We start from the raw sequence: 14144 nt of genomic DNA, 5'->3' as shown, positions 1-14144 counted from the left end.
TTGGAGTAAAACTGAGTTATTGCTGCACAGTATCCTGAGCAGTGCATGCTGTCAGCTGGATGATGCCACCAAACACAGTTTCATAGCTAACATCATTGTCCTCCCTGTATTTAATATATATGACTAGCATTTTGTGGACTGATGTTAGGGTTTTCCTTTCCCTGTTGACCACGCACCCTCCGTGTGGGTGCGTGGTCAATAAAGAGGATTTGGGTCATGATTAAGATATTTATATAATATGCAGATCAATACAAGTTGGTTCAGATATCAGCGCTGAGGTTCGATCCTGCTCCGTGTGTGAGTCTCAGGTCCGAACAAAGGGCCGTCCTCTGCGTCCGTGTCTTTCTATGCCCATGAGTCCGTCCCACTCAAGGTGGGGGTCCCGCCCCAGCCAATCTAAGCCCATGTTTATCTGTGTTGTGTGACATCACTGTTGTGATGCTTCAATTGAAATCAGTCATTACAATAACAAACTAAATGTGGTGCGTTCCTGGTGGTGTCGGCGTGTAATCACATTATGGAATCCCATCTAAATACGGAAATTCCCTACAGTGTGGTGCTGGTTGGAAATAAGAAGGCAGTAGCAGTTCCAACCACTTAACTTTATCAGAACATCCTTAGTACATCTTTAGTACATCTTTAGTACATCTTTAGTACATCTTTAGTACATCTTTAGTACATCTTTAGTACATCTTTAGTACATCTTTAGTACATCTTTAGTACATATTTAGTACATCTTTAGTACATCTTTAGTACATCTTTAGTACATCTTTAGTGCATCTTTAGTACATCTTTAGTACATCTTTAGTACATCTTTAGTACATCTTTAGTACATCTTTAGTACATCTTTAGTACATCTTTAGTACATATTTAGTACATCTTTAGTACATCTTTAGTACATCTTTAGTACATATTTAGTACATCTTTAGTGCATCTTTAGTGCATCTTTAGTGCATCTTTAGTACATCTTGAGTACAACTCGCACTGGAACATCAACTCTGCATACTTCTTCTCTCATTCTCTCTCTCGCTCCTCTCGCATCTTCTGCAGTCCCTATTTCTCAGCATCAGAGTACTTACGCCCTCTTGTGGCGAAAGCATAGAACACAAAAAATGGCATCCGGCGACAATATTTTCCAAAAAAATTATTCATGCAATAAACTTCTTGATCTTGATCAATCTTGGAATACATTTAATTCTGAAATCGATCCTGTCTGGATACAAAAAAGGTCCAATCTCTGCTGTCCAATCGCAGCTGTTCAGTCACTGATCAAAGATCAAATTAAAAGATGATGAACATCAAATATACAGATCAAATAAAAGATGATGAACATCAAAGATACAGATCAAATAAAAGATGATGGACATCAAATATACAGATCAAATAAAAGATGATGAACATCAAAGATACAGATCAAATAAAAGATGATGAACATCAAAGATACAGATCAAATAAAAGATGATGAACATCAAAGATACAGATCAAATAAAAGATGATGAACATCAAAGATACAGATCAAATAAAAGATGATGAACATCAAAGATACAAATCAAACCATACAGGGCAATGCAGCCTCATGGTAGTACGGGTAGTGCGGTTAGCAGGAGCTAACGTAGCATTGCTAGTATCTCCCTTGTGCCGGTCTCAAGCCCGGATAAATGCAGAGAGTTGCATCAGGAATGGTGTGGTGTTGGTTGGAAATAAGAAGGCAGTAGCAGTTCCAACCACTTAACTTTATCAGAACATCCTTAGTACATCTTTAGTACATCTTTAGTACATCTTTAGTGCATCTTTAGTACATCTTTAGTGCATCTTTAGTACATCTTGAGTACAACTCGCACTGGAACATCAACTCTGCATTCTTCTTCTCTCATTCTCTCTCTCGCTCCTCTCGCTTCTTCTGCAGTCCCTATTTCTCAGCATCAGAGTACTTACGCCCTCTTGTGGCGAAAGCATAGAACACAAAAAATGGCATCCGGCGAAAATATTTTCCAAAAGAATTATTCATGCAATAAACTTCTTGATCTTGATCAATCTTGGAATACATTTAATTCTGAAATCGATCCTGTCCGGATACCAAAAAGGTCCAATCTCTGCTGTCCAATCGCAGCTGTTCAATCACTGATCAAAGATCAAATTAAAAGATGATGAACATCAAAGATACAGATCTGCAGTTTTCAGATGGAAATAATCAAATGACCTCAAAACAAGTTGAAACTGTCAGAACAATCTTTTTCTGGCAGAGCCTTACAAAAGGACATGCGACTGCAGTTTTCAGACTGAAATCAGCCGAATGACCTCAAAACAAGTTGAAACTGTCAGAACAAGCTTCAGTATGATTTGGAATCCAGCCCTGGATGGGATGAGTAATTTCGTTGTCAGATTAAGATTCCGGTTTGGATCATAAAGCCATTCATCTTGATGCTTGTCAGCGTCCGTTATGTGTATTCAGTGTCACGCTGGGAATTCCTTGACTAATTTTCTTGCACTAATGTTACACAGTTTGATTTCAGCCACTCTGGTCGGTTGTTCATGGCAATAAAAGATGTAACCTGACCGGGAATCAGTTGATTCCCAGGCCGTGGCGGTGAGGGCCCCAAAGTCTGACCACTGACTACCAGGGTTTGGTAAAAATATTTATTGTCATGAATTAATTGTTTTCTTTCAGAAAAAAAGGACAGTGCAAAATGTACAATTCGGACTTTCCTAAATCAATGGTGGTGGACTATGAGAAGGGACGCGAAAAAACATCAAAGCATATAGACATCAAAGACAGAGCATATATGGGTCTCCAAAGGTCAATAAGATCAAAGCAGATGGACATCAAAGGGATGAGGCTAATAAGCAATGTGGTGTGGAAATTGACCGCAGGGGTGTCAAACCTGTGCATAGCCGTGTGCCTAGTGTCGAGACACAGCAGGTTTTCTGTACAACCTTTACTCTAGCATCTGATCTCACTAACTTGAGTTTCTTCTAAAATCACTTGCTCGAGACTGGCAGGAAGAAAAATCTGACACAGGTTTGATACCCCTCCATAGCATTTGATTGCTCTTTGGACATCACGCCCAGCAAAATAATAAGGATAGGTCTAATTTCTAGGTGCAGCCGGGGCGTTGAGGGGGTTCGGTTTGGTGACCTCAGGATTGGGTCACTGCTTTTTGCAAACGACGTGATCCTGTTGGCTTCATCAGGCCGTGCCCTCCAGCTCTCACTGGATCGGTTCCAGCCGCATGTGCAGCGGCCGGGATGAGAATCAGCACCTCCAAATCCGAGGCCAGGTCGGGGAGGAGATCCTGCCCCAAGTGGAGAAGTTCAAGTACATCGGGTCTTGTTCACGAGTGAGGGAAGGATGGAGCGGGAGATCGACTAGCGGATCGGTGCAGTGTCTGCAGTGATGCGGACTCTGCACAGATCGGTCATGCTGAAGAGAGAGCTGAGCCGAAAGGCAAAGCTCTCGATTTACCGGTCGATCTTTGTTCCTACCCTCACCTATGGGTCACGGAGCTTTGGGTAGTGACCGAAAGAACAAGATCGCGGGTACATGCGGCTGAAATGAGCTTCCTCCGTCGGGTGGCTGGGCTGTCCCTTAGAGATAGGGTGAGAAGCTCAGTCATCCGGGAGGAGCTCGGAGTAGAGCTGCTGCTCCTCCGCGTTGAGAGGAGCCAGATGAGGTGGCTCGGGCCTCTATTCAGGATGCCTCCTGAACGCCTCCCTGGTGAGGTGTTCAGGGCACGTCCCACCGGGAGGAGACCACGGGGAAGACCCAGGACACGCTGGAGAGACTATGTCTCTCGGCTGGCCTGGGAACGCCTCGTGATCCCCCCGCAAGAGCTCGAAGAAGTGGCCGGGGAGAGGGAAGTCTGGGCTGCCTATACCTGTAAAGTGAGACCACTGTCTGTTCTGATCTGGTGCAATATAACTTAAAATGAATTTAATTATTTTTTTATTTTTTTAATTATTATTATTATTTGTTAATTATTTTTTATTTTATTATTATTATTATTTTTTATGAATGAAGAGTTTTCCAGACAGACAGGAGACGCTGTCTGACCGGATGTGATTGGCAAGAGACCTTCCGTGCAATTTTTGGAAATTATACACAGTGTTGGGAAACTATAGGTAACTTAAATAATATTACTTTTTACCAGTAACGAGTAGTGTCACGAATTACTTTTTAATTTTTACTTTGTCACATTTACTTTTTTTTCAAAAGTAATATATTACTTTTTTCACTCCGACTGGATACGGAAACGATTCGTCCTCGTCTGTTTTTAAGGTCGGTGGCGTAAACTCCAGTGGCGGGCGGTCAGGGCCTGCAAGGCCTTCTCTGCTTGCCTAACATAACCAGAAATCAAGAATACATGATCATATTTATGATAAAATCAATTTAATTTTATGTATATATATATATATATATTCTTCACATTCATGTTATATTATATTACAGTGATGTATTTTTAGGTGAGAGTTTTTATCCAATCAGAATTCAGCTAGCTTGTGTTGCCAGGCGGATTTCATAGTACCAGTGGCAAGTACTGTCCGTCTGAGACCTTCAGAGTTGAGTTGATAGACAGTTGCGATAGCCAATCAGATCACGAGTTGGTGAAAGTAAGGCCTTCCTGCCTGTGATTGGATACTCCGTGTGAGGGGGCAGCGCTAGGCATATTGCGTCATCAGCTAATCAGCTGGCACCGGTACGGCGCGACCGACCGAAGATAAAACCACAATTATTCCTGCGCTTTTAACCCACAACGGCCGAAGGAGGGGAAAGTGTGGATTTGGTTGTGGATATTCTTGAAAGGCCATTTTCAAGACGGACCTTTACAGAGAAGCTACTAGCTTCGGCTCGGGAGAGCTAGCTTCAAGCTAGCTCCGGAGCTAGCTTGAAGCTAGCTCCGGAGCTAGCTAACCTGTCCCGGGTGGGGAAAGGATTTGTACGCTGCTTCCAGGCTTCAAACTTTTGGCTTACGGCTTCCGAGAGTCGCTGCAAATTGTTCTGCTGGGAATGCCTTTTGTTTGCAAGGGATCGATTTAATGTTTGGAGCAACACTGGATTTAGGAACTTTAAGAAAGGAGAATGGATTTTGTTTTCAAACGGGACAGCCGTTTTGGTGAGTACCAACATTTTATTTATTTAACATGATAACGAAATAAAATCACAGATATACCGTAAATGCAATGTGTGTAAATAATGTGGTGCGCCGGTGCAGCTGTGTGATTGTAGTGGAAGTACAACACGTTGTGTTGCAGTCTTTCTTATATTAAACTGCAAGTTCGCAATTTAAAGCTTCATGGTGGACTTTAAAACGTTTTGGAAAAATAATGTTAAATTCCCTTTTATTTATAACTTTGATAGTACCACGTATAGTGGTAAGTTTTAATTGCTGATGCAGTTTATTGATTTTTAAATGCTCCGGAAAAAATATCCTGTGTTGTACACGATTGAGGTGATGCAGCACCCAGTAGTGCGTAAGTGTGTGTTTGTACATTATTTCTAAAGCCGTGTCATAAATGATGGTATTATGAGGGGTATTTATTCAAGTCGGACTAAGTAGGACTTCACTGAAGGCCTAGGTGTAAAATGCACCGCCCACCACTGGTAAACTCGATCCATTCCGTTTGGTGTTGTTTTGCTGCCCGCTCGCTCCACGGAAGCGGACTGTCTCCGTTAAAATCAAAACATCAGCGCTAGTGCGTCCATTTGTCTCCGCTTCAGAGTGGAATCCGTTCAATGATTGGCTATAACAATAAGACGGACAGAAGCAATGTTTTTCTTGTTATTCTTATTACATTAATGTGCATATTGCATTGAAATGCACCAGCGCTCGTTGGACTCATGGCCCAGCAGCCCTTTGAGCTTGTCTGCTTTAATAAACAACTGAAGTTGTTCAAAGAGTGTGTTTTGTTATCAGTTTGAGTCCAGATGTGGTTTCATTGAGACAGAAATTTATGGATTCCTACAAAGTAAAAGTATTCATGTTCATTTAATTCAAATGAGGGTCCAGATTGACTCAGACGGACTCATCATGTTATGTGTTCAGGAACCTGTTTGTAACTTCTCATTGTTGGTTTAACTCCAATGTAGAAAAGAGAAGAAACAACCGCTAATGTTGAACATGCAAAGTAAGACTTTAGGGGAGAAAGGATGCAATTATTGAGGGTGAGAAGAAAAAAGTAACTTAAAGTAATAAGTAACTAGTTAGTTTTGGACTAACTTACTTTTTCCAGCAAGTAACTAGTAATAAGTAATATATTACTGATCTTAAGTAACTTGCCCAACACTGCTGGTGAGGGAGTCTAAGGTGCTTTCACACTGTCGCTCTTTGCTCCCTTTTAAACTGACCAGAGTTCCTTTCCTCGGATAATCCGCTCCGTTTGGGCCAGTGGGAACGCGCATCCGGACTCTGGAGAGGATCAAAAAAGTCCGCCTGAAAAGGAGGGTCTCGGTTCCTTTCGGCGGAGCAAAGGCAGGATCAGCTGTACGTAGTGATGCTACACGGTACATCTCCGGTAGAGGAAGTACAGCGCGCACCCCAAGTTGCTCTGCAGGGGAAGCTCAGTTACCAGAAAAACTAAAAGTGGTGAAATATGTACCGCTGTGTGTAGATTTCATTAACTAAATATGCGTTATAATTCTTTAATATTTTTTTCAGAACCAGCTACGTATCACCGGTAACTGATACGACTTCTCCCTGCAGCTCCACGGTGCTTTAACACAGTCCAGCGCAGAGCGGAGAATCAGCTGTTCAGCAGCGATAGTTTCTCATTCCGTTGTTCTGAACTGATCCGGAGACTTTACTGATCCCCAGCGACTTTGTGTTTGTTAAAAACGACTAGCGTTGTGTAACATTTATGATTTAGGCCAGAGCAAAGTAAGCTTCCCTCCAGCCGCAACTGCGCACTCAAAAAAAAACACGGGAGAGGGCGGGACTTCCCCGTCTACTTTGTCCAATCGTGCACCCTTAGGTTCTGTCCAAGGCCTGAAATGTGGAAGTTTTTCCTTGCCTGTCGCCAAAGTGCTTACTCTTGTATGTCAAGTTGGTTTCTGTCTTTCACTCCTGTTACCTGTAAAGTGAGACGACTGTCTGCTGTCTGTTCTGATCTGATGCAATATAACTTAAAATTCATAAAATTAATTAATTATTATTTTTATTTCATTTTTATTATTATTATTATTTTATTTTATTTATTATCATTGAAAATGTTTGGTCATTGTGAAACAACCTACCATATTCACTTAGTAGTGTGCAGATGGCAGGAGGTTATCTGGCTGTAGCACCGGCATTTTTACGCTGTCTTCACGCTGCACTTCACGCTGTCATGGCAACGACACAAATCACGTCACACTCAAACATCTGTCCTATCTCTGGGGACTGAGCCCCCTAAGGGTCTGAGTCTAGAACCGCCACTGGGGCACACTTCTTACATTATGAGTGGTTGAAACTGTCAGAACAAGCGTCTTCCGGCAGATGCTGACAGAAGATTCAAGATTCAAGATTCAAGATACTTTATTATCATTATGCGAAAATAATAAAATCGTGTGAAGGCCCACAGCTTAAGGCACACACCGGAACCTAATCAAAACCAAAACTAAATTGGACATGTTACTGCAGTTTTCAGACTGAAATCAGTAAAATGACCTGAAAACAAGTTGAAACTGTCAGAACAAGCTTCTTCTGGCAGAGCCTGACAAAAAAAACATGCAACTGCAGTGTTCAGACTGAAATCATCAAAATGACCTGAAACAAGTTGAAACTGTCAGAACAAGCTTCTTCTGGCAGAGCCTGACAAAAGGACATGCTACTGCAGTGTTCAGACTGAAATCAGCCGAATGACCTCAAAACAAGTTGAAACTGTCAGAACAAGTCGATCAAAGGCCTACAGTGCATATAAGAAGGATTGCGTCCCACATCAGCCACGTGTACACTACGCCACACTTAATCGGAAATGACAAATACTTTTTTTCACAGGGAAAGGATGCCCCGCTTTAGCAGGGCGTAAAAAATTGACTTCAACTCTCGTTGTTCCACTCCACGGGAATCTTTAGTAAAAGGCGAAAGATTTATACGATCTGAAGTGAAGCAAGAGCGATCTACCTCTCATTGAAAGTCAGACCGACCCCATTTCTGACAACAAGACTTTCAGTCCTGGTTCATCTCAGAATATCACCCACACTGATCTCCAGTCAGCATGCAACAGTCACTGGTTTTACACAAGGCAGGAGGAGGGTGCACCGTTCCTGGCAGCACTGCAATACCAGGTCAATGCGTAGAGCGAGTGAGGCAAGCCCCTTTCTCAGCTCCCAGTTCTAAAAATCCGCTTAATATGGTATCCTCCAACAGAGGACATATCAGATATTAAACTGATAACAGATTTTTTTTGTTTGTTTTTTTTTTCTTATTTTTTCCTACACCTATTTTCCATACCCTCCTCACAAGCTAAGGGAGCCTCCCGATAATCCGGAAAGACCTTACTGCCAAGGAGTGACCACTATCTCAGCCAAAAGGCCGAGAAGCGATGAGCCCAGCTCGTTTGGCGCAGGTGCCAACTGCCTGAAGCCTATCCCTCAGGTCGTGGTGCAGACACATGCTGACCAGAGTAAAAGCTGCTGATTCAAACTCGGCTTGTGGTCCGAAGCTCACATTGACTATATTATATTTATTTATTTATTTCGACCACGTAAACAACAAAGAATACTAGAAAGACAATCAGAGACTGCAGACCCCGCCTCCAAAAGACTCTTCGATCTTGTGAGACAGTAAACAGGGCTTCTGGATCAGAAGGGCCAAACCTGTTCTAGCTTGCTGCTCCGGAACGTACTACAAGACTCCTTCTGGACTCTTTTTCCCATCATGCCATTCGTGTCCCTCCCTCGTAAAGTGGCAGTTTACAGCACAGGCACGATTCCAGATGTAAAAATAATTCTAGAATCTGGATCCAGATCCGGATCAACGCCATTCTCGGGGAGGAACGAGTCACGGACAGAACCTTGCTTGTAAAATTTTCAAGTCGATTGGGTTACTAGTTTTTGAGTTATGCGCTCGGACAGACAAACAGACAGACAAACAAACGCACCCAATTGCAATACCCTTGCCTGCTCTTCGGTGAGGGTAATTATTAAGAATCCATTCGGCTTTTACAGACTGTAACAGGCAGCAAACCAGCCATCAGGAAACAAAATGATTTATTTTTTTAAACATTTCTATATACAGATTGAATTCATCCATCCATCCATCTTCATCCGCTTATCCGGGGCCGGGTCGCGGGGGCAGCAGCCCAAGCAGGGAAGCCCAGACTTCCCTCTCCCCGGCCACTTCCTCTAGCTCTTCCGGGGGGACCGGATTCTCATCCCGGCCGCTTCACATGCGGCTGCGAACCGATCCAGTGAGAGGTCATATAGGGAGCGGGACACCCCTTATCAGGGACTATCCGGTACCCCTGAATAGACCTTACCGGGGAGGCTGAGGAGTGTGATCCCTCTATAGTTGGAACACACCCTCCGGTCCCCCTTCTTATAAAGAGGGACCACCACCCCGGTCTGCCAATCCAAGATTGAATTTGACTCACAAAATATTGTAAATGGTCAAAGACAAAATCTTATTTAAGTTTGTCTTGAGGATTTGCCCTCTGCGTGATAAACACATGTCCCTTAAGCAAAGATCAAGTGAAGATGAGGATGAGGGTTTCTTCTTCTGCTTCTTCATTTACAGAAGCGCTCATGGAGGTCTGCAGGTTGATGTGGAGTAAACGTTGTTGGGCCCCGCTGGCCTGGGGTAGACTTATTCAATCTCAATTGAGAACAGCTCGGTCACCACGCTCTCATAGGACCTGAGAGGGACACAAAATAACACAGAGGACAGAACATGTCTCAACTCCAACCCTTCACACGGGAGATACGGCATTCTGGCTTTAAACCTGGCCTGAAACTCACTGTGACACGTCATCCATGGTGAAGCTGGGGAGGTCGACCGGCATCAAGCTCAATTTCTCCATTTCAAGGACGATATCGTCCATCTTCATCGCCTCCTCATCCTGGATTTTTTCATCCGCCTTCATCTTCTCATCAAAGACGATTTTGTTGACCATTTTATGTTGGACAAATTCGTCCACCTCCATCTGCTCCTCATCCTGGATGTTTTCATCCACCTCCATCTCCTCATCCTGGATGTTCTCATCCACCTCCATCTCCTCATCCTGGATGTTTTCATCCACCTCCATCTCCTCATCCTGGATGTTTTCATCCACCTCCATCTCCTCCTCATCCTGGATGTTTTCATCCACCTCCATCTCCTCCTCATCCTGGATGTTTTCATCCACCTCCATCTCCTCATCCTGGATGTTTTCATCCACCTCCATCTGCTCATCCTGGATGTTTTCATCCACCTCCATCTCCTCATCCTGGATGTTTTCATCCACCTCCATCTTCTCATCAAAGATGATTTTGTCCACCATCTTATGTTGGACAAATTCGTCCACCTCCATCTCCTCCTCTTCCTCCTTAACTGCTGGTGAAGCTGTTGGAGCCACAAGTATTAGAAACCATTTTAATGACAGCTCTAACAAGTGAACTAGAACAATCAGAAAGTCCACTGACCGGTGCCAAAGATCGCCGCAACCGGCTGAGAGGGTTGGATAAGGCCGTAGCAGATCCGTTTAGAGGGCCGGTCGTTGACATCGTCCTGAACGAAGCGCCGCTTTAGTGGACGGACGGCCTGTGGACCTACAAGATCATAAACACTAGTCAGAAACGTTGAACAGCTGACCAGCAGCTGAGCAGCAGGCTCCAAGTCCTGAAAAAGAAAACAAGAAACTTACTCTGACGGACAGGTACCGGGTTCTGAGGCAGGAGGGGTTGGTTGGGGTTGGTGGGATCCAACAGAGGGGACAGGTGCTTGTGCTCAAAGCTGGGGGCCGATGGGTTCAGTGTATCAGGCCTCAGACCAACAGCTTCCAGAGCGGGACAGCACGCCAAACTATTCTAAAGACAGGAACAAGTCCAACCATCAATAAATACAGTCTAGAATATGTTACTGTGTGTGAGGTGAAAAGACAGAAGTCAAGATTCCCTTTGCAATCAGAAGACATTTTTGACTGAAAGAACTGAACAGTGCATACCCGATGGAGAACCTTGTTCTCCTCATCCTGGATGTTTTCATCCACCTCCATCTTCTCATCAAAGATGATTTTGTCCACCATCTTATGTTGGACAAATTCGTCCACCTCCATCTCCTCCTCTTCCTCCTTAACTGCTGGTGAAGCTGTTGGAGCCACAAGTATTAGAAACCCTTTGAATGACAGCTCTAACAAGTGAACTGGAACAATCAGAAAGTCCACTGACCGTTGCCAAAGATCGCCGCAACCGGCTGAGAGGGTTGGATAAGGCCGTAGCAGATCCGTTTAGAGGGCCGGTCGTTGACATCGTCCTGAACGAAGCGCCGCTTTAGTGGACGGACGGCCTGTGGACCTACAAGATCATAAACACTAGTCAGAAACGTTGAACAGCTGACCAGCAGCTGAGCAGCAGGCTCCAAGTCCTGAAAAAGAAAACAAGAAACTTACTCTGACAGACAGGTACCGGGTTCTGAGGCAGGAGGGGTTGGTTGGGGTTGGTGGGATCCAACAGAGGAGACAGGTGCTTGTGCTCAAAGCTGGGGACCGATGGGTTCAGTCTATCAGGCCTCAGACCAACAGCTTTCAGAGCGGGCCAGCACGCCAAACAATTCTAAAGACAGGAACAAGTCCAACCATCAATAAATACAGTCTAGAATATATTACTGTGTGTGAGGTGAAAAGACAGAAGTCAAGATTCCCTTTGCAATCAGAAGACATTTTTGACTGAAAGAACTGAACAGTGCATACCCGATGGAGAACCTTTTTCAGTTTGCCCTTCAGCTCGGTGCAGAACTGCAGGCTGGCCTGACCGCTGTGGTACGTCTTCCCACATTCTTCGGCCAGCTGCACGAGCTGCTGGTGAATGAAATTCACGGTGCGAAGCCGGAATGTGCTTTCATCAATGTTCATTGTACTTCTAGCCGACATCATCAACACTGTTCTGTCTAAAAAGCACAGAAACATTAAGCCATCAGAAACATCAACTCTGTTCAGACAATCATACCGAAAGGACAGAATCCAATCGGAAAAACGACTTTGCCAGTCCATTTGCGGCACGACTGCCCCACGCTTGTGTCGAGCAATGTCTATGCTTTTGCGGTAAGATTAAAATGCGGGGTACACCCGCAATCTGCATAATGCAGGATTTTGACATTAACATGCTATGCCGTCCAGCACAATGCGGGACAATCTGGTCACCCTAGACCAGGGGTGGGCAATTATTTTTTCTCATGGGGCCACATGAGAAACAGAAAATATTTTTCGGGTCCAGGCCAAGAGTCTGAACTCAATTCTGCATAATATCAATTGTATTTCTTTATTTAAAAAAGCAGTAAATATCATTGTTTTGACAAACGTGTAAGAGTACATTTGTGACTCAGTGGTCCCCACCCACCGGGCCGTGGCCCGGTACCGATCCGTGAGGCATTATTTGTTACCGGGCTGCATAAAAAGAATAATTCTTTTATACAATTTCCGTTGTATCGATTATTAGCGTCTAAAAGGTGTTTTATTTCAAAAAACTACCGGATTTTCTACAAAGTAGAATTCACTTCTAAATTATACATTCCTAACAGCCAACTAGCGAAAATTATTTTTAAAATACAAGTGTAATTTCCAATTAACCTTACACAGGCCGGTCAGTCAACCAAAGGGCCGTTACAATCCCAGACCTGCTCTAGACTGAAGACACAAAACGGTTTGACAAGAGATAGACCAGGTGTAAAGAATAAAAGTTTCTTACCTGACGGAAGCTGAGTCCATAAAACCAAAACTGTGGCATCCTTTATATATATAAACCATGTTGGCTGCTTTGTTGCTTTGATCTTTAAAACGTGAACAAAGCCACCAAGCGCTCAGGGTGGTGGTGGGGAATGGCTTTGATGTTCAAAGTCTTGAACTTGCCATGGGAACTTTGGGAGGCTGGCCAGAAAATATCTTCTTCGTGGTTGATTGGCACAATAAAATGCTTTAAGAAGGGTTACTGCATATTCAGATGTGTTTCAATATACTTATTTTTTTGCCAGTGAGGCGAGGTAAAGGATGTCTAATGAAACCACCATAAACAGCTGTCAATACACATGATTTCTCTATACACCACCAGCTGAATCCTCATCCAATAAGCTAATAAAATCACTTTTCCATCACATTTGTTTTCTATATATTATGCATCTCAAATAGCTTCTTAATGACTATATAATCAACATATAGGATCAATTCAGGGTAACTCCAACTGGTGTGAAGTTATTTAATGTTCTCAGTCTTGGCTGAGAGACGGAGATATTGTTTTCCAAGATTAGATTTTGTCTCGCTCTCCTTGTAAATCATGTGACTTCAGTAGATCCCAATGGATCTCCTCTCCTGTAGATCTTAAGATAGAATGAATGTGCGCTGCAATCAAAGCTAAAGCTGCCCAACCCCCAAAAAGGAGTGGCTTTTATTGGCTGGGAATTTATGGATGGAGAAGATGTCATCTCTAATCTACGTTTGAACATAGTTTCACACGCTCTAACCTTTCATAGCAAGAAAATGTACCTAGCAGCAACTTCTGTGCGATGAGGATATACTTAAGTTTGTAAATAAGACGTAGTTAATTTTCCAAGAATTCCCCCAAAGTCCCAAAATAATCTATTTGTCCTCCCTCTAACAGGGAATCACTCCCGAGCCTCTGAGATCTGAAATCTCAGATCTTTATCAAAAAGAAAAGGCTGCAGTAAATATAATGGAAAGCAAATAGATTTTCTTGAATTAGCGGCCCATTGGCGCGGTGGTAAACACAGTTGCCTCACGGCGGGGTGGCCGCAAGTTCGTTTCCGACTTGTGGCCATTCTGTGAGGAGTTTGCATGTTCTCCCCGTGTCTGCGTGGGTTCTCTCCGTGTTCTCCCCGTGTCTGCGTGGGTTCTCTCCATGTTCTCCCCGTGTCTGCGTGGGTTCTCTCCATGTTCTCCCCGTGTCTGCGTGGGTTCTCTCCGGGTTCTCCGGCTTCCTCCCACCACCAAAAACATGCTGCCTAGGCTGATTGGTGACACTAAAT

The 14144-nt window shown here is 43.7% G+C and overlaps 1 non-coding gene and 1 pseudogene across 1 annotated transcript; both read right to left on the bottom strand.

The window, feature by feature from the left end:
* Positions 1–7978: 7978 nt before the first annotated feature.
* Positions 7979–8090, bottom strand: LOC137912465 (U5 spliceosomal RNA). The gene has a single exon (XR_011106322.1). It is a non-coding gene; the product is annotated as a U5 spliceosomal RNA (small nuclear RNA).
* Positions 8091–8223: 133 nt separating this feature from the next.
* On the bottom strand, positions 8224–8442 carry LOC137912407 (U2 spliceosomal RNA; annotated as a pseudogene).
* Positions 8443–14144: the final 5702 nt, after the last annotated feature.

Source organism: Brachionichthys hirsutus, unplaced genomic scaffold (genome assembly GCF_040956055.1).
Source record: "Brachionichthys hirsutus isolate HB-005 unplaced genomic scaffold, CSIRO-AGI_Bhir_v1 contig_1145, whole genome shotgun sequence".
Classification (NCBI taxonomy): Eukaryota; Metazoa; Chordata; class Actinopteri; order Lophiiformes; family Brachionichthyidae; genus Brachionichthys; species Brachionichthys hirsutus.
The sequence above is the reverse complement of the archived record's forward strand: the minus strand, read 5'-3'. Positions and strand labels throughout refer to the sequence as shown.